The following is a 27,188-nucleotide window of genomic DNA, read 5'->3' on the forward strand; positions in this document are numbered from 1 at the left end:
TACATGTATATGTTTTAACAGAGGAAACTGGAAGGTTAACCTTAGTCCAGCAAACTTTAGAAAAATATCTGAAATTAAATCACTGTATAGGCTAGGCCATAAATACGCTATCTCACAGGTTTCAAGGCAGCTAAAGAGACAAAGTCTGTACTAGGAAGCTTTCCGCATTGTCTTTGGGGTGATCTAATTGCCACTCAGGAAGAGTGGAAGTGTTTAGTTGTTTTACGACGTCCAGAAGCTCAGCAGATCTGAGCAAAAGTCCTTATGTGTGTATTTTTACAGGTAGGTGCTAAATACTGCCAACAATGGAGATTTTTTATGGGAAATAGAAGTGAGATGACCAGAAATTATGTAATTCTGCAAGCTATCCCAGCAGTAATAATTTAGATATTATTTTGAGACGTCTCTCAGTAAGACAGAGCATTCTGCATTCTGTCTTGGACCTGACAACAACAAAAAACATTCACCACATCATCTGCCTTGCTCTACTAAGTTGTTATTAGGGTATACCAATTCTCTTAGATACAGTCAGGAATGTAGTAAAACTTAGTTTAGATATTGTTTTTCTTTATTTATATGAGACTGTCCTTTACTGTTTTTTTTAAACATTTCCTGTGATTCTAAACTCTGATGCCACTTTGAATATATACTAAGTATTTTCTTGTTATTTTATTATTTATTATTAAATATAGTTAAACCTTTCATTGTGGCTGATCTTTGTAGAGATATTTAAGTTTTGAGTGCACTTGCATATTTATTTGGTGACACTGTGTAGGCCACTCCTAATAGCCTTGATCTTGGTCAAACTACTATATGTATTAATAGGGTCTATATTACATCGTTGAACTCACAGGAGTTCAAACAATGTGATATCGAGCCAGGAAGTTTGAAACCCAAAAAGTACGAAAACACAGAATGGAGATTTTTTTTTTCCCAGGGGAAAAAAAAATCGCTGTTCCGGTAAAAAAACAAAAAAAAACAACACGTACACTTAAAACTTAAATGAATGTGAGGGACTTCACACCCAACAACTTGGAGGGATGTGCCCCCCCACACCCCTTCTACTTAAATATACCACCTCTGAGATTGCACCACAGTGGAGGAAATAGCAAAGCCACAAAAGCGGCCCACTGATTTTTTTCCCTGGGAAAAAAATTGGTGTTCCGTGGCTTCACCATTTTCACACTTCAAACATATGGTTTAGATATTACAACATTTGGACTCCCGTGAGTTCGACATTGTAATATTGACCCTATTAATATTAATATTGCACATTAAAATTGGACACCCTTCATTAAGGGCCTTAAAGTAGCTGGCGAGGGGTTCTAGTGGCAATGGTAACTTATCCCAGGTGTCTGTGTGTGTGTGTGTGTGTGTGTGTGTGTGTGTGTGTGTGTGCAAATCAAATCTCAAAGAGTGTGTGTGTGTGTCAGCTACTTGGGCAGGGACATGAACCACTGGTTGGACAGAGAGAGTGTTGGAGGACTTCGCTTGGAACCCTAGCTAAGGACTCAACTCAATACCTGTGCCAGTGGGGAGCCTAATTGGGGGATCTGGACAAAGAGAGAGGAACCAGCCCTGGACTGACTGTGGTCTCTGTGTGCTCTTAAGGGAAATTGCATTTGATGCAGAGAGATGCATCTGGAAATACTGTGTGTATCTGTTATCCTCCCAGTAAATGTCCCCCTACAGGTTCCAGTGGTGAGGATTGAGGCTCCTTAATTATTGGTCCAGAGGTGGGATAGCCATGTCAAATATTAGGTTGGCAGTGGAGGGTTATCACAAATACCACCAATAATCCCATGTCTCTGACGTAACATATGTGATGTGATAAGAGATTAGTCTGCACAAACACACTTGAGCAACTATTATGATGCAACCACACTCTATGAGGGTAACCACGCACACCGTCTTGGCACTGTAACATCTGCTAGAGGTGTTAGAAGGGACACTGCTGCACCTGTGTGCAACATTATGAGCAATACATTCTAGCTGACTGGTGCGCATGGCATATATATATGTGTGCATGCATATATATATATATATATATATATATATATATATATATATATATATATATATATATATATATAAATATATATACACACACACACACACACACACACATGCACACACATGGTGAGAGAGAGTATAATGTTGTCTTTTGCATGTACTTCACCAGACACTTGTAGCAGTTGGAGAGACCACAATGCTTTCTCATCAAGAAAACACAGGATCTACAAACTATGCCATGATTTATGTGGATAGATTAAAAGCCATGTCACTGTAATCTGTCTTGCATAGGATGAGGTGCCATCTGCCTGGCCTCTAAGCTAGTCTCTGAACCTGCCTTGTTGGGAGTACTGCATATCCACAAATCTGATATAGCTGATGACATCAGCAGTGTTTGTTGAGGAGAATATGCTAACAGTGTCCTACATGCTGGTGTAAAATGCTGTTTGTAATGTCAAGCAAGAGCGGAGACACACACACACACACACACACACACACACACACACACACACACACCTACCTGGGAAAGGCTGGTACAGGTTTACTAGCTATGCCCCCCATTACCCAGACTATAAGTTAGTGATGACTGCCACCAGGCACTCCTGACAACTACTTTAAGGCTCTTCCAAGGGTATCCAATATACTGAGTGAAATTAATATTAATACAAATGGTAGTTTGAGCAAGGCCATTAGGAGTGGCCCACACAGTGTCATAAAATAAATATGCAAGTACTCTCAAAATTTAAATATTTCTACAAAGATCAGCCACAATAAAAGGTTTACATATATTTAACAATGAATAATAAAAGAACATGAAATACTACTTATATATTCACAGTGACATCAGACTTCAAAACACAGGAAATATTTAAAATAACATTGCAGGACAAGCTCAGATAAATAAAGAAAAACAATATCTAAACTAAGATTCACTATATTCATGTCTGTATCTGAGAGAATTACTATACCCTAAAAACTTACTAATCGAGCAAGGCAGATATTGTGGTGAATGGTTCTTCATGTTGTCAGGTCCAAAACAGAATACAGAATGCTCTCTCTCACTAAGAAACTTCTCAGAATAATATCTAAAATAGTACTGCTGGGATAGCTTGTAGAATGACATAATTTCTGGTAATCTGACTTCTAGTTCCCATGCAAAACCCTCATTGCTGGCAGCTGGCAAGACCTAACACCTGCCTGTAAAAATACACACACAAGGGCTTTGGCCGGTACTGGAAGTCATAAAACAATTGTATACCTTCATGCTTCCTGAGTAGTAATTAGTTCACCCCAAAGACAGCATTGAAAGCTTCCTAGTACAGACTGTGTGTCTCTGGCTGCCTTGAAACCTGTGAGATAGCATATATATGGCCTAGCCTATAAAGTGACTTAATTTCAGAAAATTTTCTAAAGTTTTCTGGACTGAAGTCAACCTCCTGTTTTCCAGATTCCTCTTTTAAAACATATACATTTAAAGAGTTACATTAGTGCATCTCCAAGAAGATATTAATAGTGTTATGTATTTCCATCTGCAAATCTGTATTATCATTATATAGCCTACAAATATGCAAAATTTCCCTATAGGGAAGTGCTTTAAGCAAGTGAGGGGAATGGCAGCTGTGTCCATCTAAAATGTAACTACCATCCTCACACTTTCTGTGGACATTTATTTTTACCTTGCGATCAGATAAACCCTCTAGCTGGTCATCCAGAAACACCAGTTTTCCCATATTGACATCCATCAAATTTAAGACCAAATCTATTATCCTGTAAACTCTGTATAAAGTTTAAAACTAATTCATAACCTCCTTACAAACAAAAATTAAATCATCAATGTATATATATATATATATATATATATATATATAAATGTTTTAATACATATTTTTGCATAAAATCCTGTCTATACAAACATTATATTTCACTTTACAATCACCCAACCAGTTGTCAAGGTTGAGTTTGAACAGGGTCATTGAGGAGCACTGCTTCACACACAGTGGGAGCCTGTTCCAGATGAGTTTCAATTGCTGGGGGATATATCTGTCTCCACAGCATGCTGTTATGTCACAGGCTAGGTTGAGAACCCAGGAGCATGTTATTCTTGTCCCATTAGATTTGCATTTCCAGTAGGGCAGGGTCTGAGACTGCACTATAGGCCAAGCTTAGGTCACCCCTCAGCAGCCTGCATGATACTGAGTACAGTGACAGGTCTTTCAGTCTTTCCATATATGTCATGGTAATAGGCACTGGATTCTCCCAATCACAAACCTCTGTGTTTTCTCCAGTTGTTGCAAGTGTCTGATGAGGTACAGCCAGAAGGGAGCATTTGTACTCAATTAGTGGTCTGATATGGGTAGAGTACACCAGAGCTATGACCTCCCTGGTCTCGGATGGTATGTCCATATGTATGAGGTGAGCAATGTAGAATACGCGTCTCAACACTATGGACACATAGTGATGAAAGTGTAGATTGCTATCAACATGTGTTCTCATGTCTCATAACACTGTTTTTTTAGCTGAGAGTGGGTGCTATATATAGAAATCATAATTAACAGGGGTACTTCATTGCCAAAGGGGACAATGAGGCACTGTTTGCTTTAAGGTTCAATTTGTGAGTTGGCCACAATCATTTGTCTGTGTCAGCCTCTTCTGTAATATGTTACCAACACCGGGGGACTCTATATAGAGTGCATCCAGTTAACAGTCATCTGAAACTTGGTAAACCACAGGCCAACTACCATTGCCTGGGCTTCAGAGAAGTAGTTTCCAAACAGTTGAGGGCCCAGCACAGATCCGTGTGGTATTCCACTGGTAAGTGGGCTAGTGGTGGAGGTGCAGTCCCCCAATTTTGAGAGTGTATGTTGTATTGGTGAGCCAGTTGACTAGCCATCTAGTAATGCATCCAGGTCTTTCAGGTCAAGTGTGTTGAAGGTTACCTATGTCCCTGTGGAAAAGGTCCATGCTGATTCCTTCCCTAGCCTTGCAGATAAAGCTTTTTAGGCTTATGGGTCAATAGCTGTAGTTCTGCATGTTACCAGATTGATGTGCATTGCGTGTCATACAACATTTGATATTACTTTCTGGAGTGTAGTTGATGTATGTGTGTAAAAAGTACTGAGACAACAGGGTTGCAGTGTCGTGGAGGGGTGGCAACACATGGCTGTATTGTAAATATGTGACATATTGATAGACAGGGCATTCAGTTTATGTTTCCACATGTAATTTCATGTCATAGACAGGAAATGGAGAGTAAACAGCAGTAATACATAACAATATTTACATTTCCATACCTCAGCAAATAGCATGTTTTTGTGACGGTTAGCAAAGTATATAAGCATGGAAGATACACATGTTTGCACATAGCTAAGCAATGCGCAAACACAAACTGCATTGCTAAAGTCTGACAGTTAGTTTTGTGTCTATCAAACATACCTGCTGCTTAACTGACTGTGGCAGCATGTGTTAATACATCGATACATTTCTTTTTGGGCCCAGATGATATTGGGTTCAAATCCAGATGCATCTATACATAAACATTGTTAAGGCAATGACATTTATTTATTTATTTGCGTATATTTACCAGGATGTTCCACTGGGCCAAAAAGTGCCCATTTTCAGTGGAGGCCTGGGGAGAAAAGCTCCACAATGATTTATACAAAAATACACATATGGCAAATACAGCAAGAACTGACAATGAAATATGTCTTAAACAAAATAATATGTCAATGAGGCAGTACAGTTATACATAAGACTATCTACTGATTCTATATGTATATGTAATTACAGTAATAGATTAATAATCAGGAGATAGGTAGGTTTAAGGAGGTAGGTAGGATGGAGAAAGAAAAAGGTGGAGGTGATAGTGGGAGAGAGAAAAAGTCATGTTATAGTGTGAGTAACTAAAACATGAGAGAAAAAGTCAAGTTATAGAATGTGAGGAACTAGCACATGAGCATAGCCACTGGGTGGACAGATGTTTTAATGATTTTTTGAAGAAAGATGCACTGCTAGTGGATCTGAGTGATGGTGGGAGAGAGTTCCATAATTTGGCAGTGGAGAAGAGTGGAGCTTTTAACCAACGGAGAGATTAGGTTTGTTAATCTGCAGAAACATTTGATTTTCAGAGCAGAGGGGTCTATTGGGGTGGTAAAGTGTAAATAGAAAGGAAAGGGCAGGGCAGCTGACAGGACTGAATATTAGTTTATGGGCATCTGTTAGTTGTATGTATGTGAGATGATGGGGAAGTTCTAGCCAGTTTAATACGCAAAGAGAGGCACAGTGGTGAGATGAATTTTGCCTGTTGGTGACGAACTTTGCATTTTTGTTATAGCAAGAATCGAGCTTGGATTTAAGACTGACCTGTATGTTGGTAAAAAGAGGAGTACCATAAAGAATAGATGGGAGCAGGAAGGAGGAGGTGACTGCTAGTTTTGAGGAGTAGTTGAGGAATGTTTTGTGGTGATATGGCATGCCCAATGTCTGGTGAGATTTTTTAATGTTGTTGTGAATATGCAAGTTGAAGGTTAGGTGTTCATCTATGGTGATTCCTAAAAGCTTAGTATGTGTGACAACCTCAATAACAATGTTGAGGATATAGAGAAAGAGTCTTTATTTATAGTAGAGGTCTTCTTTGGGGTGAATAGCATGAGTTAGTTTTTTTAGGGTTTAGTGCAAGGTGGTTGTTAGACATCCATATTTCAGTGGAGGTGAGAGTTGACTGGATAAGTTTCAGTTCAGGTGGAGAGTTTGCACTGCAAATGATAGTAGAATTATCTGCGTACTGGATGACTATGCCTTCAGAGAGAGTATAGTGGAAGTCACTGATGAAAATCCTGAATAACTGAGGCCCTAGGATGGATCCTTGGGGAACACCAGTAGTGGTGTTGAGGAATGGAGAGAGAGAGAGAGTTGCCATTTGGTAGCTTGTTGCCTGCCTGAGAGGTAGTTAGAAAATAAGAGAAAGGTAGAGAGAGTCATTCCTAAGTTGAGGAATTTTCTAAGACGAGGGTGGGATATAGTATCAAAGGCTTTGGAAAGGTCTAGAAATAGGGAGGAGACAAGCTTCCCAGCATCTGAAGCTCGATTTGAGAGGCATTAGTAGTATGGTCTGATGGGTTTAGATGATTATGAGGGAAGATGGCGCTGAGATTAGTTATGGCATTTATGAAATATGTGTTGAAGAGGGTGACTATTTCACTGGGATTTTTTTTTCTGGATTGGGACAGAAGTTACTGTTAGATCCCGGGTGAAGAAGGTTGATTATTAAGCTCCAGAAATGCTTTGGATTTTGTTTGTGTTGATTTTGTAAAGTGTGGTAGTATTCTTTTTTATCCTTAATAACTAGGCCCTTTAGCTGGATGCAAAGGTGTCTGTAGGTTATAAGGTCAAAGGTTATTTTGTGTTTTTTCCAAAGCTTCCAAGCTTTGTCTCTGGTGGCCATGTTCTGTTTAGAAGCTCTAGTGAGCCATGGGGTGTGATTAGATTTTAGTTATTTTAGTCGAGGGGTGCTAGCCTATTTAAGATGTTTAGGAATGTAGAGTTGAATAATTTAACTGCTTCATCTAGGGGAAGTGTTTTTAGGGAACCCAGTCAATGTTGTTTAAAATATTGTTAAAGGATGTGGGCCAAAAGTCGGATAGGCTTCTAACGTTTTTATATAGATGCCTGTTTAATACTGTTGAGGTGTTACATATTATAAAGGCAGGTAAGTGGTCACTGATACTGTCTGGGAGAGTTCCTGCGGTGGAAATTTTATTGAGGTCCAAGACCATGATCCAATCTAACATTGTTCCACAGCTGAGCTGGCTGTAGTTAAACAAGATATGCTAGATGGGGAGTGCTGCTGTGAGAAGTATAACGAATTAATATTAACATCCCCAAGAATTATTGTTTCCGTGGTTATGTTGCTAGATGTTCAAGCTAGGATATCCTCTAATATGGGAATATTCTTGCCAGAGGGGATGTATAGAACAATGATACAGATTTTTTTGCATTCATTTATTTTTAGGAATGTAATTAAGACTACTGCAGTAGAAAAGTTGGGTATAGATGAGTTGTTTGAGGCTTGTATTCTTTATAGTACATGTGTTGCTCTGTGTTGGCATAGTGCAGCAGGGTTAAGTGGCATTGCACAGCAGTAACCACAGCATATTGCTGCTGCTCACTGTTGCTGCACATTGGTGCAAAATGCATACCTCCGCGCAAACATCGAGCCAAAAAGTGAAAGGATACATTGTTTTTTTTCAGCAACTTATGTGTGTTGTGTGTGATTCTATTTTTTGACCATATTAATGTAGTGAAAATGGGGTAGAGAAGAAAGTTGTGAAATGGGGAGCAAGCAGGGGGAAGACCAAACGAAAACAGGACAGGAATGTGCAGGAGGAAGGTATTAAAGGACCATAGCTATCCATTTCTTTAACAGTGTAAACTGAAAATATGTATGGACAGCGCAGTGGTGCAGTGGTAGCATTGTCGCCTCACAGCAAGAGGTTCTGTGGTTCAGTTCTTGGCTGAGGTGCCTTCTGTGTGGAGTCTGCATTTCCTCTCTGTGTTTCGTGTGGGTTTCCTCTGGGTGCTTTGGTTTCCTCCCACATCACAAAGACATGCATTACTCCCAGGGCCTCCACTGAAAATTGGCTTAGTTGCAAGTCGAACTTTCTCAGTAAACAAATGTTAAATAAATAAATAAATAAAATGTGCAGAATATTAACAGAATTTGGACTGTCACATTCAGAAAGAGGGCTGACCACAATGCAATCATGTTGTATAGCCACTTGGACTGAATCAAGGTTGTCAAGAAAACACGTGCAAAATGAAGAGCTATGTATGGAATGATTTTTTTTTGTGGGACAGGTGTCCATTTATTTTTTATTTGAGAGAGAAAGGAATGTTGAGGAAGGGACATAGGTATGTCTGGGTCAGGTGTGTTAGGTAGGTGAGGAAGCAATTGCAGACAGACAAAACAAAAGGCAAGAGATAGGGACAGTGATGGACATGAAAGGTTGGGAGATACCATGATTGGGGTGAGGGTGGGGACAACCCTGGCCCACGGCCACCAAGCTTGGAGACAGTGACTATTGGGTCCTCCTCCACTGGACTGTTATCACTGTCACCTTACTCTGCTGGTGGCTGGAGTGCTTGACGTCTCCTTCTACTACTACTACTACTATGGAACATGAGGTAGAGCAGGCTATCCATCTGGTGTAGGCATGCACCAGTGGTGCAGTGCATGACCCTACACACCATCCCTGGCAACTTGCTGCAGGTGATGAAATCCCTACCTCTGCCACTGCTCCCAGAGGATGCCACTAAACCAGCCTCCAGGGCAGGACTACCTGAGGCTGCAGGTGGAGCAGGGGCAGCAGAGGCAGTGCTGCCAGCTTGCCTCCCAGACATGTTGGGCATCAGTGATGGAGTTGGTGGAGCGAGAGCAGACTGATCCACTGGGACTGGCTTACCCCGATGTGCTGTGGAGCATTTAGTGATGTGGTATACATGGATGACATGGATACATTTTGACGACGCATAATAAAAATAAAAAATAAAATTAAAAAAAAATAAAAATAAAACAAAAAATATTTTTAAAAATACATTAAAATAAAGAAAATAAAAAAGAGAGATAAGGGTTAGGGTGATAGAAAAAAGAGATAAGATTAGTACCATTATATGTGACATACAATGCATTAATATAATTATGCAACTCTATTATCTTAAGTGTATCTCCAAACAGATACACACTATACTACAGATTACTGCAAGTAATCCTTGAAATGTGTATATATTCCACATATGTGTGTTCCAGTTATACAGATTACAGTTTACAGCAGGGCATTTGTGCCACTAATATTGAGGTTTTAATTTACTGTAAATATTATTGAAGAAATAACAATATGGTTAGTTGTGAACTGTGGTATTTGAACCCACAAAGTCTGACTACAGACTAATATTAGACTCTTCCAGTTGGTTTGTGTTACAGACTAATGCGAATATACTTGCTTTTACAGTTGGGATATGCATGCTCAATTTGATACAAAAACTATATTTAACTTTTAATGCTACAATAACACTTCTCTTCTGCTGCATACATAGCACTTGCTTCCTTCAGTCTTTCCAATCTAGCCCCATGGGACTGGACATTGAACTTCTGATTTCTGGCAGCTGGGGAAAAACAGAACAGAAGATCATTATGCATACAACTTTTGCTTGTATTCAGCTTTTTAAGTCTTACAAATACTCTCTTAAGTTGATACTTACACAGCTGTGAGATATCTGTAGTCCTAAATGCCTCCAACCAATGGTCAAGAGTACCTTCTTCTTCCTCTGTAGGTCATTAAAATGATGCCTACATTGCTGTCCAGTGGTGCTGCATACAGCCTGGGCTAAATTGTTCAACGCTTCAGACTTGTACTGGCAGCCAGAATAGTTCCCCTGCAGAAGCCTTTGGCCACGGTGCTTTACTAGGAGTCCAGTAAATGTCCTGGACACCCCACCTCTGTGCCCAAACCTGGCACCTTCTCCACTAATGCCAGCCATGTCTACCAGCAGACCTAAAGAAATAAGAAATGGAGACTGATGCTTCCCTGCCAATTCCACTTAGCATGTTTACTGGAGTATGCACACCCAAACAACACGTTTGCGTGATAGTAAGCTGAGAGCAGCAGTGCTAGGCAGTGAGAAATGAAATAATTGCATCTGGAAGGTTAATCTGACACTTGGCCTTAGTTTGAGGGTTGTCTATGGATGTAGCCTGGAAACATATCTTGGAAGATGGAAGGTAACGGTTAGGTGAGTTAGATTTGCAGAAATGCACTGGGGGCATAAATGTTATGACCTGGCACATTTTTCTCTATCTTTATACACTGAGAAAATTGATGTATGAGCTGTTACAAGGTTACTGGATATAGAGACAGTTCTGTATGTGTCGTAGACAAAAGTGAAGGCCATGCAAGTCCAGATAGTGGAATTCTGCTTACAGAAATATAGTACACAGTATACTATCAGTCATACATCTGATAACACAATTATAGTGTCTCATCCCTCATACATATAAGTAATATCAGCTCCACTATCTAAAGTGTTATAAGTAAGAGTGAACATAATGGGCAGTGGAACAACAGTAAAAGTGTATGAAATATCTTATATTAGAACCCAGGACCATGTGTATGGCAGTCCTACACTTATACCTATTGCCACATGAAAGTCTATGTTTCAGTTCATTTCTATAAACTGCAATGTCACAACAGTAAAAAAAGGTTGCACACCCTGTACTAGAACACAGGACCATCTATACTCCAGCTGTGCAATTACACCTGCTGCCACAGGACTAGTTACATGACATTTCTTAATTTACTAATCATTCTTAAGGTCTCTTTGTTAACTGCCTCAATGCCACTTAACAGGTTTGCACAGTGCGCAATAGAATTAATTTGAATGTATCTGGTTTCTATTTTTGGCTATCTGGGTCTGGTCTGCTTCCTGGGTGATCCAGTTGTCCAGTTTGCACAATGCCATGCTTCTATGCTTTGTGTAAATGAGATAAGCACAGCCAAACACGCCATTCATTTTCTCCATTCCCATGATTGCGCCAAGCGCTGCATCATGCAAACACTGGGCTCCAGACAGTTCCCAGGAAAGTGCAGAACAGCATGTACTGAATGTCAGTGCAACAATGTCAGAGACAGCAAGCATGTCCCAGAAGGAGCTTCCAGGTAGGCTTTGGTATCTCAACAGTTGAATACTGTTGTTTAGTAAAACAATTGAAATAAATATGTTATTTCTGTGCCACAAGAATTTTTTTTTTTGGGGGGGGGGGTTGAAGACTGCTACAGTTAAACCTTGTTTGCTGTAGCATAGACTAGATCCAGGCCTGCTGAATCTAGCTTTGTTTGTATGCTTGTTTGCTTGTTATTTCCCTGGAATGCTAATTCCACCTAAAACGCGGCTTCTCAGCGCTTCTGTGGATCCCTAGTGATATCTGCATTGCTTACTGTACTTATTTCCTTGTTTCACTTGAAAGAAAGTTACTGTTTGTCATTTTTTCATTTCAGTTACCTGTAACACATTGCACTTAAGTTACCTGGCACTTGCTCAATAAAGCAATTATATAAGTCAGCACTAAAAATTAAAAGCACTGCACCCTCACTCCCCATTGGCCTTTGTTTTCAATTATAAAGGAATTCCCAATATTATTCTAGCATGTCCAAAGGTCAGTTGTCAATCTCCTCTCCGGTCCAGCTGGTAAATCTGGGAATCTTGAGGCAATGTTACAACTGCCTCATGTACACAGACAACCCTCTCCTCCTCCCAACAAATTCCAACACATGTGAGAGATGCAACCATATAGCCAAACTGGAGGCTAAGCTCTCTCTCAACTCAGTACTGGCATAACCAGTCAGGAGGAGAAGGAAACCACACTCACTACAATTCCAGTCTCACAGAGACCAACCACGACAGCAAACCAAACACATAATCACACAAAAACTTACTCGGAGGCTCTAAATAAAGATCTGCCTAAGCAGCAGAGACCTCCAAAGCAGACACCCAAGCAACCGCTACCCCAAAACAAAACACGTGCAACACATATCTCACAAAGCCAGTGTGCTGAACAGTCACAGCCGTTAAGGCTAAACAACACACCTGATACACTTGTAATAGGTGACTCTATCGTCAGGCACACTGACGTCCCACTCACCAGGCTGAAGAAGGAGAAGGTCACGGTGAGCAGCCTGTCGGGCGCTAGGATCCGCCACATAAGACAAGCACTCAGGTCACTACAAGGCAAGTACAAATATGACTCAGTCATTGTCCATGCTGGTGTGAATGACCTGAGACGTACCTCCGTGGGCTACATGAAAAGAGACATAGAGGAGCTCTCTGAGCATGTAGCCCAGGCCGATATGACCCTGACCTTGAGTAGCATCTTACCCTCACCAAGAATGATGCCACAATATGAAGACAAGATGATCAATTTCAACAATTGGCTTAAGTACTGGTGTCATTCAAAGGGGATCCAGTGCCTGTCAGCCTGGGATGATATGCTCGACAAGCCACGATGCTTCGCTAGGGACGGCTTGCACCTGTCACCCCTGGGCTTTCGGATATTGGCAAAGGCTTTTGCTACCCCCATAGTGCCTTTTTTAGGCAAGGCTCAAAAGACAAACCCACCTCCATAGGTATCACAAGGGATAAGAAACTAAGAGTAATGCTACTCAACGCCAGAAGTCTAAACTTAAAGATGCACGCACTTGAAACTCTCCTTAGCATGAAGAACATCGATATCTGTGCAGTAACAGAAACCTGGTTCAGAGCTCCCGAGAGCACCCCAGCACTACCAGGTTATACCTCATACCATGCTTTTCGGCCCCCAAACTTGGACCGAACCACAAAAGGAGGGGGAGTATCGATATTCATCAAAGATACCCACACCTCCAGGTTGGTGGCAAAGCACGAAGCATCAGAGACTATCCATGTGCAACTAACAGTGGGTAAAACTGCCTTCCAGTTTATAGCCTGCTACAGACCACCCTCCCAAACCCAGGAACCCCACTCGGCCTTCCTGAGAACACTGGAAAATATGAAGGTCTCTCCAAACACCATTATATTGGGTGACTTCAACTACCCAAACATAGACTGGGAGCATTACTCTAGCTCCAACACCCTAGCCCAAAAGTTCCTAGAATTCATAAACTCAAATGCTATGGAACAACTTGTTACCACTCCCACAAGAGGGGAAAACATACTGGACCTGATCATCACCAACATGGGGACGCTATGCTCCAGACCAGAAGTGTATCCCTCACTGGTAAGATCAGACCATAAACTGATCTCACTCGATATTCACATCCCGACCCCACCCCCTGCCCAGAAAACCACAGTGAAAAATTTCTCTAAAGCAAATTTCACACTCCTCAAAACCGAGGTGGAATCCCTCAAAGCCCCCGGGCCTGTGGAAAATATGGCCCAGACCGCAGAATCCTTTATAAATGCATTCTATGAACACCTTCAGGAATGCATGGATCATGCAATCCCAAATAAAACCAAGACCCAATCCTCCAAAGGCAGACATCCTGTCTGGTGGACCCCAGCCATAAACAAACTGTACAATAGAAGGAGGAAGCTACTTCATGATAGAGCAAAATCCCAAAAAGGGAAGGCATCTCTGATCAGTATTAGCAAAAAACTAAGGGCACTCATAAAATCATCTAAGGCCAGCTTCGAGAGAAAAATTGCACAGGACACTAAGGATAATCACAAGGCTTTCTTTAGTTATGTTAGGAACCTGGGTGGGAATTCCCAGATATGCTCAGAATTAGTCCAAAATGACAAAAAATACACCGAACCCACAGACATTGCCAGCATCCTAGCTGACAGGTTCAGCGCAAACTTCTCCCCCCCTCCCCACCAAAAGGGAAAATATCTATCCCAGCAGAGTGCTGCCCCCCTGACATCCCAGATGCTCAGGTAAGAGCCGCCTCTCCAAAGCAAAAACACAGCATCAATGGGACCAGACGGTGTCCCGGGCTGTGTCCTACATGAACTCCAAGAAGAGCTAAACCCAAACATAAAACTACTGTTCAATCTCAGCCTTACTACATGATATGTACCCAAAGAGTCGCGTACAGCAACAGTGGTCCCTCTCCACAAAGGTGGTGCCTCAACGGACCCTGGAAACTATCACCCTATAAGCCTGACTAGCTTGGTCTGCAAAGCTATGGAAAGGATCATCATGGACCTCATAAATAAAGATATTGGGGACCTACAGACACTGGATCCTATCCAGTTCGGCTATATTAAGGGCAGATCCTGCCTCTTAAACCTGGTCAACTTCTTTGAAACAGTCACCAAGGCCATTGACGAAGGGAAGGTGGTCCACACAGCCTACCTGGACCTCGCAAAAGCCTTCGATACAATACCCCACTCGGGCATTATAGATAAGCTCACCAGCTTAAATATAAACCCCTATGTCACTAGATGGGTTGCAAACTGGCTCAAGGACAGAACCCACATGGTTAGAATTGTTGGAGCCATGTCAGACTCCAAACCAGTTACAAGTGGCGCCCACAAGGCTCAGTCCTGGGACCTCTCTTGTTCGGTATATATTTCTCGGAGGTACAGGCCAACACAGAAGGACTGTGGCTGACCAAGTTCGCAGATGACTGCAAACTAGGCGCCATAATCGACTCTCCAGCCGACACAAGCATCCTCCAAAAGGGCCTCATAGAAACAGACAACTGGTGCCAGAGCCATGGCCTCAAGCTAAATGCCAAAAAGTGTATAGTCATCCCCTTTGGCAAAAACAAAGTGCCCACAAATTACCGCATAGGTGGTAATCCATTAAGTACAGAAGAAGTAATTAGGGACCTGGGGACCCAAGTTGATAGCAATCTCTCATTTGACAACCACGTGGCCAAAGTGGTTAGAAAAACATTTTATATAGCCCACCTAATCATGAAGGGATTCACATCTAGATTAGGGGAGGTCATCGTGCAATGCCCCTTTTGGGATGTACCTTACCAAACACCTGCAGCAACTGGAAAGACCCCAAAAGTACCTCACCAAGAGGATCAAAGGGCTCAAACAGATGCCATATGCTGCCCGGTTAAAGAAACTCCAGCTCTACTCAGTGGCATACCACCTGCTCAGAGGCGACCTATGCCTGACGCATAAAGCCATGTCCAACCCGGAATTAAGGGACATGCTGCACCTCAAAAAATCCAAATCTCATTGAGCTACACGCTTGAGAGACTTGAACCTCAGCACTGAAATAAATAGGACATGCTGGAGGGACAGATTCATAACCCAGAGGCTCCCTTCACTCTGGAATAAAATCCCAGTCCAGGTTAGGCAGAGTCCCTCATTGACTCTCTTCAAGAGGCATCTTGATGAGTGGATGGGAGATCGTAGGTTTACCCCGGGTATCACTTCTGTGTCACTGTTAGACACAGGCACAGTATACTAACCTCGAAAAAGGGCATAGCAAAATTAATTTAAAATGGGTGGCGAAAGCCAAACATACTCTGGCTAGGCTTATAAATGCCCTAGGGCAGATAGCCTAGTATGAACCTATGAACAACACATTCTGATTGATAAGCTTAGGTTGAAGTTGTCAGTTAAGTTTTTATTTTAAGTATAGTTAATGGACATACAAAGGGGGTAAAAGTATTACCCCCTGTGTTACTGTTAATTGTGATGATGTTGCCCTTACCTTTTGCTTAACTTCTTCCAGGACCATCTGGCTTGCGAAGGAGAATCTCCTCTGCAGATGGTAAGTCAAACATTTTTATGTCAGTACTGCTGAGCAATTTAAAGAAATATTTTAATGTGTGATGTTTATATCAGGCCTGTTGTGTGTATTGCTCTACTGTCTGTAATAGTGGTACCACTGTTAGTTTGTTAGCATATATTGGACTATTGGAGTGTAGGTGTTAATTTTGTACTGTGTTTGTTGCTTTTATCACAGGTGATCCTGACAGTTGAAGTGTGGGACCACTATCACCTGATGTCAGTGCATCAGCAGACTCTGATGATGGTCAAACAGAGGCACGGTCGGGTAGTGCAGAGGTTGAATCTGACACTGAGGTTGACATACAGCCATCCCCTGCAATTCCACTGGACACGGCCAGTAGGCCTACGCCTACCCATTCCAGTGAGCCCACAGACATTGGACAGGTGGAGGGTGATGCAGTTGATCAGGGAAGTGTAGTTACTGTGGCTTCAGTGCCTGTTGACTCTAGCTGTAGTCAGTGTGGGTGAGGTGCCACACAGGAGGGTTGTTAGGGGGTGCTCAGAGGAGGCCTGCTTCCACTGCCACTGAACATATGTTTAGGGCTATCATGGAGGCACAGGCACATTCCCATAGGTGCTCCAGACAAATGCTCAGGGTTGTAGATATGGCACAGGCTGACATGCATCACTGCCTCCACCATGTTGCCGAGTCAATGGATCTGATGAATGACACATTGGAATGAAGGGTGTCTGTGATGAAATGAGAGATGTTTGTCATGGAACAAGCATTGTCTGTGATGGAATGTCTGCTGGGAGTGGAAGCAGCATCCTCATGGGCGTAGGTCAGCTGCATAATCTGCTGTTAGATAACATTGCTATGCCAGATCATGCTCCCATAATGGCAGTACTTCCACTGCTCTGTCAGTGTATGAGCTGTCCACACCCAGACATGACAGGACATGGGGTCATAGTCCTGGGCATCCCCATGAAAGGAGCTCATCCAGTGTACATCAGTAACATTCAGGTGGCAGCAGTGCATCAGAGAGTGGGCATGGATGTGCCAATGCAACTCCTGGCAGAGCCAGTTCTCGTGGTCAGGGACAACAACAATGAACTGCCACCTCTACCATGCACGGCTCACACCTGTCTGACATACCAAGACGTAGAGCTAGCACAGAGCTTGGCTGTGTTCATGCATACACTCACACACCAATTTCACCTGGAGGACCCATACAGACAGACACACAATAGTTATATGGTTCACTCGTGCAGCTTACAGCTCATTTGGTTTCACTGGCCATTTGTTGTTTTATCCATATGTCTGCCTGCTGCTCTTTCTTACTCATGCACACTCACCGACCTTTTGTGTCAACCTAGGCTTCCTGCCCCCCCCCCACACACACACACACACAAACACACAACACCCTGTGCAAGTGATAACTGTGCCATACCCTGTTTTCTATCTTTTGGATTCTGGGATACATCAGCGTTGTATGTGATACTTAGTGCTTAGTATATCTGTATTTGTGGTGTTGAACTGGTAATTGCACCTTTGACTTATATCGACTTTAAGATGTAACACAGTTGATACCATCAATATTTCCCAGTTTTATTATGAATGATCTTGTGAGGGTTGTGAAGTCTGAAACTGCAATGTGTAGCATTGCTTTCTAACTTCTCTCTTTAATGATTTTCCATCAAGCATATGATGCTAAACTGAGGTCATGCAGTGATTATCAGTACTTTTGACAGGTATGACTGTATTAATCTTTAATGCCTGAGGCCTACTACTTTATAATGGACACATATATGTCAAATATATTTCTGCTGTCACATGTTAAGGTCATTTCTGTACAAATCTCCCACCTTGCAGTACCAAGTCATGAATTACAAGGATATGCCACTCATATTATTACACAATACACCCCAGATTCAGGACTTCCCTCGTAAATGCAGCATTGCCACAGTTTTAGTTCAGGGCTGAATCTGTCTGATGCAAGACATACACAGCCAATACATGAGGAGGTACAGGTTGTGAGAGTTGCCTGCATCAGTGTTAGTATATGTAGATGTATAGGAGGAATGTTTAAGGCCCTTAGGTGGTGAGCGAGTTTTCTATCTGTTGTCTCTTTGCCAATGCAAGGTCATATTGAGCATGCCTATGTCTGCTTACACCCACGCTGGTGGTTCCCCCTCTGACTCCTTATCTGTGTGTGTCTGTGCTGACCTTGGCATTGGTGGTGGGATGTGTGGTCCTTCATCTTGCTGATCCTGCTGAAGCTACTTTCTCAAGATGTTGTTGTGTGGCATGGCACATACTTAGAATATTTCAGTATATGTCCATAGATTGCACTGCAGGGCTCCCCCATATGTATCTAGGCACTGGAACAGCGACTTCTGCAGCCCAAACACACACTCTGTAATATTTCTGGTTTGAGCATGTGCCTCAAACCAGAAATATCACAGAGTGTGTGATATTTCTGTTTTGAGCGTGTGCCTCATTATGGCATTCTTCAGTGAGTGTGTGTGCATTTCTGATGGGTGTCACCAGCAACGGTTCCAGTGCATAACCTGCATCCCCCAGTAAATGACCCTGTGGGATATTCCTCCTTAGTGAACATCTGATACAGTTGGGAGGTGTGCCAGATATGTGAGTTGTGGTAACTGCCAGGGTTGTCAGTACAGACATTCAAGATGATTCCCTTGGCATTACACATGACTTGGCAGCTAATAGAGTGGAAGCTCATTCTGTTCATGTAGAACCCACCCTGTTCCCCGGGTGGTGCTTTATTTCTATATGTGCGCAATATAGGGCACCTAGTACTTCAGATAGTGTGCTATGGGGCATGTTTCTGGCCCTCTTCTCAGGAGTACAGGGAAATATATGTGGTCACTGGCATGTTGGAGCATAGCATTCAGGAATTGATGGAGTATCCTGGATGCTGATGCCTGTGACACCTCCAGTATGTCCCCTGTTGATCTATGAAAGATATCTGTAGCTAAAATTCTTTGTCTTCACTGGGATGGGTTCCACTCAGTTGACCCTGGCTCTGAGTTGAGGACAGCAGAGGTTGCAGAGTTCATGTGGTGTGTCTCTATCCACCCTGTAGAGCTCTACAATTTCCACATCATGTAAGTTGTGAAAAGTTAAACAGGGCCTGAAAATTCTCTTCCTTCTTGGCCTAGGTTTGTTAGCAGCAGCAACAGCATAGACTTCAGCCTGTTGCACATATGAATGAATCATAGCTCTCAACCTTCTATCTCCACAATGAGGAACACTAGCCCTCATAATGTGGAACCAATGGGCAAAATGTGGAATGCATACTAACAGCTTACTAACAACTTCAACTAGGAAGGTCATAGAATGGTTAAAATGTGCCAGTTTTAGTTATAGACAAGATCTTTTAATGAATTAATATGGTTCTTTTCTATTTGCCATGGATATCAGTTAAAAATTCCTAACACTGAATGTGTGACAGACAATTTCAATGTGGAACTTCGAGGAACATGAACTTTTTAAGACCCCAAATGAGGTACATTCCTCATAATGAGGTATGCTTGAGAGGTATGGAATGAATTAAAGCAGCAGCAGTAGCCCCTAACATTCTTTCCATGTAGACTCCTTTCCGTGGCTGTATTCCAATAGGTTTTGGAATTTGCAGGGAAAATAAGCACCGAGTCTACATGGTTGTTTGATAGCTTGTTGAATAGCTCCTCCATCTTGGATTGGTTGATTAGCATACACTTCAGCTGATTATGCTGTAATTAGCATAACCCACGGTGGTGGTGCTGCGGTAGCATTGTCGCCTCGCAGTAAGACACTGTCCGGTTCGATTCTCAGCTAGAGCATCTTCTGCCTGGAGACATGCGTGAATGGGCATACCTTCGTTGAAGGTTGTGCGTCAGGGCTGGTAACTCGGCACGTAAAAATCAACTACCAATCATTAGCAGACCGGAGGTCCGCTGTGGCAACCCCTAACCAGGAAAGCAGAAAGACACAAAAATGCTGTAATTAGCATGCCACAGTGTTTAACTTGTTTATGCAGTGGTGTGCACCTCTACACGGTGCTTACTGAATCTAAAACACTGTGCTGCCATGTAGGTTTTATTGAATTTGGCTGAAAATGTTTTGCTTCAGAACCACCTACAAAGTGAGCGGTTATGCCTTGAACCTATGCCTGTCCTCAACAGAACACCAGTACTGCCTGCATTTAAAATTGCCACCCAGTGAAAAAACATCCAGTTAAGAGCAGTGTGTATTCTGACATTGTCAGCAGTGGAATCTTTCCTCATCCTTATATTATGAAAAATCCAACATAGAGAAATTGGATATTTAACTTTACAATGCATTCCTAAGTATTGCAAATAATTTGTTTTAACTGAGCTCTTGTTCTTCAAGTTTCAGCAGAAGCTCCTGTTTCAAAACTTATACTGAGAACCACATGCTGCTGTATTACTAGCTGTCCTCCTTTTACACACACTTTTACAGCAGAAAACACCTTGCCTCGGATAGTTTTTCCTGATACTATTCCCAGTGTGCAAATGAAAACTGTAAGGGACTTTCAAATACATTTTCTTATGTTTGCGAGCTAGAATGTTCATCTCTGGTCAACTGTTACTTTATGTTGTATGACTGCTGCCCACATTTTATACACCAGTACATACCTACTTGACCAGTACTAGTGTAATAAACTTGAGCATGAGTTTCATTAGCAGTATGTTAAATGTTTACAGGCAACATTAGATGAATTTTAATGTTTAGTAAGGCGACAATTTAACTGGTAGGTTGGCTAAGGTATTGAAATGCAAACATGCAATCAGATACTAGTATTAACGGGTTCCTATTACAAAATCGAAGAGGCTAAAGATCGAATGGCTTTAATATTGGAAATGCCGTTCATCTATGTATTTTTTGTGAGATCACGGTACAGTGAAGATCAGAAAATTTACCATTTCCTCACTGTAGTGCTATCTCGGAGTTGGTATATATAATTACTAAACTACAGACAAACTAAAGACATCACTAAAGTCACACCTCTTGCAATCATGGCTCTGTCCCTGTATCACATAAAATCTTTTCTGCTCTCCGCCTAACTTGCCACAACTCATCTCCTCACTGCTTACCTCAGCTATTCTGTACTACTCAAATACTCCCTATCAGGAAGTACTATCCTACAAATTATTTCTCACGCTATGACATATCTCCCGAATAGCATTATTTTCCAGATTCCATTCCTTCATTTTTATGCTTTGCACTACCAATACAGAATTCAAAGTTTTGTTATCTATATACCAAGCGTACTCAAATCAACCTAAGGTACGAAAAAATCTCCTTAATAGTATATATGCCACTGTATAGAAATTTTCTGTCATTCGTGGATTATGTGTTGTCATATAAAGACATGGAGCTCTGATTGTATATATGCCTCTGTACAAAATTTTTTTTGTCATTTGTTGTATTTGTGCTGTTATGTTATGGAGCTTTTCTCCCTGGGCCTCCGCTGTAAATGGGCCTTGTTCCACTCGAACTTTCCCAGTAAACAAATGTAAAATAAAATAAAATAAATAAAATAAAAATTAGTGGAGGTGTGTGTGTGTGTGTGTGTGTGGGGGGCACAGCTCCCCACAAAAGTGAGTTTGATGTATGGCTTTTTCGATTTTTAAGCCGTTCGAATGCTGGTCTTTTTGATGTTGTAATGTAGACCCATATTAAAATAGCACATTGTTCCTGATTAGACTTTTTAAGATTTTTTTCTGCATGTCTTTCAGGAATTCATTATATTTAGTCTAAGAACAGTTAATGGCCACCCTGCTATACAAGATAAACTTGATGTTTTGTGTTACAGGTGAAGTGACAGTTTGACTTGCTTAAGAGTATTGCAACTTTCATTGGCATCTCCTGATTTTACACTTTATTTTGCCATTTTCAATATTCACATAAAACAAGACCCATGTTCTGCAGTGCTGAATGGCAACATCTCCATGTTTTATGTTGTGATGGAAACCTCTACTATTAGCTTTGTTTACTGTATTTGCTTGTTTGTCTTAAAAGCACTGGGTTGTTGAGTATAAGATGCATTTAAATAGCTTGTTAGTTGAAACTACATTTTACTTTGCATCACTAGCTGGCATTTTTATTTTTTGTAAACAAGAATTTTATAGTTTGCATTGGTACAAGGCTACACTTGATATTGCTGACCAATTGAAGATGCTGGCATATTAATGCATCTGGTACCATTTAGTTCATATTTTGGACCCTTGAATCATAAAACACTAGGTTATATACTGCAATGTTCACCGTTAATGTACTTCATCATTAGTTGGATAGTGCCATTGTTTTAAATTCTTAGGTCTTAATGTTCTGAAATTAGTTCAGTTAATTCTAGCAACTATTTGTTAATCAGATTATCCCACTGGACACACACAGCCTCTTTCCAGGGACAACCCAGGAGCAATGTCTGATAAAGTGGCAGTGCAGTGGTGCAGCAATTAGCATTTTTGCCAGACAGCAAGAGGTTCTCTGGTTCAATTCTCAGCTGGGGTGTCTTCTGTGCGTAGTCTGCATGTCCTCCTTGCATTCCCATGGGTTTCCTCTGGGTGCTCCAGTTTCTTTCCACATTCCAAAGACATGCATCTGGAGCATTTCTCCCCAGTCCTCTGCTTGAAAATGGGTTCTGTCCCAGTCAGACTTTCCCGGTAAACAAATATTAAGTAAATAAATAAATAAGTGACTTGATCAGAGTCAAACAGTAGGCTAATGAAATTCTAAGATTTGGAGGTTTTCTCCCTGGGCCTCCCTTGAAAATGGGTTCTGGCTCAGATGGCCTAGCCCAGGTAACAAATGGAAATACACAATAAAAATAAATAAACATACTAAAGTGGAGGCTGTGAGAATCATATATTCGACTGCTGCAGGGTTTAGGCATAGCAGCACATAATCTTAAGCCATTTTACCAGACTTGCAGACAAATTGTTAATTGTGGATTAGAAAGCCAAGTAGTTTGGTAATAAAATAGCAGAGAAACTTAAAAATGAGGTCTAGTAGGGTAGGCTTAGAAACTGAACACATTTCAGTAAATAGTGTAAAACAAGTAATATTTCAAATAAAAAACGATCACATTTACTACATAGTGTATTGGTAGATTAGAGTGGGGACTGGTTGTGTGGTACAGCAAACCAAAGTTTAAGTAGAGGAGAACTGAGGGGTAGAACGAAAAGAATGAGTAATAAATGTAGTAGGATGAAGCTGTATTTGAGAGTAGTGACGTGGAACTTCCAACACGTGGTGGAAAGGTCTACAGCTGGGAGCACTATGATGAGAATCCCACGGTGACACCAATGAACTCATTACCTACAGCTCCATTGTTCTATGTCTGTCCCTGTGGCAGTGAATGAAGCTGTTAAAAAGAAATACAATGACACATCTGCCAGCAGATGACAGCCCATTCATTTTGGGTGATGACTAAACAAGCTAACTGGAAACCACATTTAAAAGATCATATGTGAAGGTGTTTTAACATTTCTTTTGAGCTGTAATTATGCTTTCATTGTGTAATATGGACTTTTAGATTCTAAAATATGTAGTTTTTATTTCAGTTACTTCAATGGAACTATATTTATTACATTTAATAAAGTTCTGCTTGTATTTGCCATATTCTGAGCAGCTGTTTAATTACTTCATAATTCTTTGTCATTTGGCTTTGCTTTTTATTGAATTATCACTTGTGACATAGGCAAATTAACATTTATATAAAAGTAATCAAACCATATTGACAAGTTCACATTTACAATTATTGTACATCACATATATTGTTCTATACAATATACTCAAAGCAACATTACATAAATTGTTCATTTCCTACCTTCTCTTAAATCGCATTCCTCCTTTAAAATATATTTCTGCATGCACTGTTCCTACTATTTCCTTTTTTTCTATGTAATTTACTCACACTCTTTCCTAAAGATACCACTTCCTGTTGTTTTATTTCCATTGCAATATTCAATACTTGAAGTATAGCTGGTTTAGACTTTGATTTCTATTTTCTAGTGGTTGCTTTTTTTGACAGCCACCAGAATTAAGCTTAACAAGGCTTTATTATGTCTAGGCAGTTCAGACCAGTACCCCATATCATTTTCTTGCCTAGTATTCCTGACGGAGTATTCTGTAGGGAATTTTTAAAGTCTGCCAACTCATTGTACACTCCAAGAAAATATGTTCCCAGGTATGTCTTTCTTCCTCATTACATCTCCAACATTTGCCATCTACCTGAGGAAAAATTCTTTGTAGTCTGTTGGGGTATAAAAGTATCTATGCAAACACTTTCAGGCAAAAATCCTAAATCTTCTAGATTTCGTTGTATATTTGAGAGCCATGCATATGTCTTTCCATTGTTTCTTTGTGAATTCCTTATCTAATGTTTCTTCCCAATCTTTTCTGATCTCCTCTGATTGATTCCTATAGTTATTGTGTAATATTTTATATGCCCTATCAATTATCCCCTTTTTAACAGCAGCTTATTTTCTGGGTTCAATTAAAAACTCAACAGTTGCAGATTTTTCATTTAGGATTCCCCTATCCATTTCTCTTTGTCTATATTTTTATATCAATCCCTGATGGGGATAGGTAACCACTAGCCTGCAGTCCAAATGTCTTCCAGGCCTCTTGCCATTTTATCACCTTTCCCTCTCTAAGTATTTATTCCCAATATCTTAGTTCCTTTGCCAGCTTTCTCCAGTAAATTCCAGCCACATCTTTACCCCTTATTGCATTCATTCCTATCTGCAGAATCTCCTTTCTCCATTCCAGTTTGGCTTAGTTCTTAGTATACTTAGTGTTACTTTATGAATATAATATTCTGTATGACTTTTGTTATTCTCTTAAAGGATCTGCGTCCAAAATCCAACTGTTTCCTTATTACTTGACTCACCCTCTGCTTCATCATCATCCCTTTCCACTTTGAATTTTAGCTTTTCTGGTTGTGTTATGTATAAGAGACTTAACAGTGTAGCTCTAAAATATCCCTTCATATCAGATAATCCTAAACCTCCTTGTTCTATTGGGAGGATCAACTTATCCCACTTGACTCTTGCCCTCTTTCCCTCCCAGATAAAATCATTCAACACTTACTAACTAGAACGTCCCCCTTAGTTGACAAAAATATGTCTGACCTGGGTGTAAAACTAAAGGGACTAAAAACATTTTTAATACTTGTATTTTGCTATCCATATTCATAAGCAACGTCTTCCATTTTCTCAATTTTTGTATTATCTTTTGTTTAGTCTCTTCCTACATATTCTTAGCTGCCATGACAGAATCCTATTTAATCCATACTCCCAAATACTTCATTTTATCATGTCCCCATAAATATATATATTGCTAAACCAGTTCTTGGGAGGGTACATAGTTTATGGCAATAGCCTTTATTTTATCTTTAATAATTTTATATCTTGAAAAAAAAAAACAGTCTCAGATTGTACCACAACACTGAGATGTCCCTTTCTGGTTCCATCAGGTGCAAAATAATAATAATAATAATAATAATAATAATAATAATAATAATAATATTGTCTATAAATAAAATCAACTTTTCTTGAACACCACACCAATTATATCCTTGAATTTCTGAGTCTCTTATATTTTTGCAATGGTTCTAAATATAACACAAATAACAAAGGGGATAGATGACACCTATGACTGGTTCCACTGTTCAGATGCAACTTATCAGAGAAGAACCCTTCCACTTTGATTTTTGCCTCTGATCCCTCATATATCCTAATTAACCTTGTCATTGTATCAGCGAATGCAAATGCTTCTATTTCCCTGCTCATAAAATTAAAACTTACTCCATTGAATGCTTTCCTCTGCATGAAGACCCACCAACAACAGCAGTATTTTCTTACATTCTGTTTTCCTGTGTATAATTTTTGTTCTATTAATATTGTCAAATGTTTGCCTCCCCTCTACAAAACCACATTGAGCCATATCTATCAAATTTGGCAACACCTTTGCTATTATTTTAGCCATTATAGATATAAGCACTTTTATAATCATGGTTTAAAATTGATATGGACTTGTATGAAGCTGGATCTGATGGGTTTATCAATTTTAGGTATTACAGCCACCTCGTCTTTTTTCCAGGATATTGGTATTTCTCTTCCTTTTAAACTACCATTAAACTAAACCTTCCAGATCTTTTTCACTATGTTCCCTCCTAGCTTCCAAACTGCCACCAGAATATCATCTATTCCTGGAAGCTTTCCTGCAGGTTGGTTATATATCACCATTTTATCTCCTCTCCTCCTATCTTAATTGTTAATTGTTGAGCCTCATCTACCTTTAACCTTGGCATGTTTGAGTCTTTCATAAATATTTTCATTTGCATAAATTCTGAATTATCTCTAATACCTCTATAGGATCTCTGGTTAGTTTTCTTACTATAGGCTCCCTAAGTTTGGCAACAACCCTTTCTACTTTCTGTTGCCTAAGTAATTATGCCAAAAGTTTTTGTGCTGTACTTATTATCAAAAACCAGTTGCTTAACAGTAATCCTTCTAAACTCTTGCGTATTATCCGGGTACTTCCGTATTTTCTGTTTAGCACTCTGCATCTCTTCTTCTTCTTCTGTGAGATTTCCCCTTATTCCTTATTACTTTAACCTTTGCCAGCCCCTCCAAATAATTATTGTTATTCTTAACCAGATCTCTTTTTCTTTTATTTCTACCCTATTTTAAAATTCCACTTTCATTTTATCCCACTCACTAGCTATAACATCTGGAGCACTTTCTGTCTTCCCTAGTAACTCCCAAATAATTTACACTACCCATTACTTAACTTCCTATGTTTTTAACAGGTAGGGGGAGAAGCGCCAGTGTCTCATTTTTACTTCATTACCCTGCATTTTTTATCTTAGTAACTAATGGGACATGATCTGAAGTAATTTTTGGATGTGAGT

This window comes from Protopterus annectens, chromosome 10.part0 (genome assembly GCF_019279795.1).
Source record: "Protopterus annectens isolate FY-2018-M chromosome 10.part0, PAN1.0, whole genome shotgun sequence".
Taxonomy (NCBI): Eukaryota; Metazoa; Chordata; order Ceratodontiformes; family Protopteridae; genus Protopterus; species Protopterus annectens.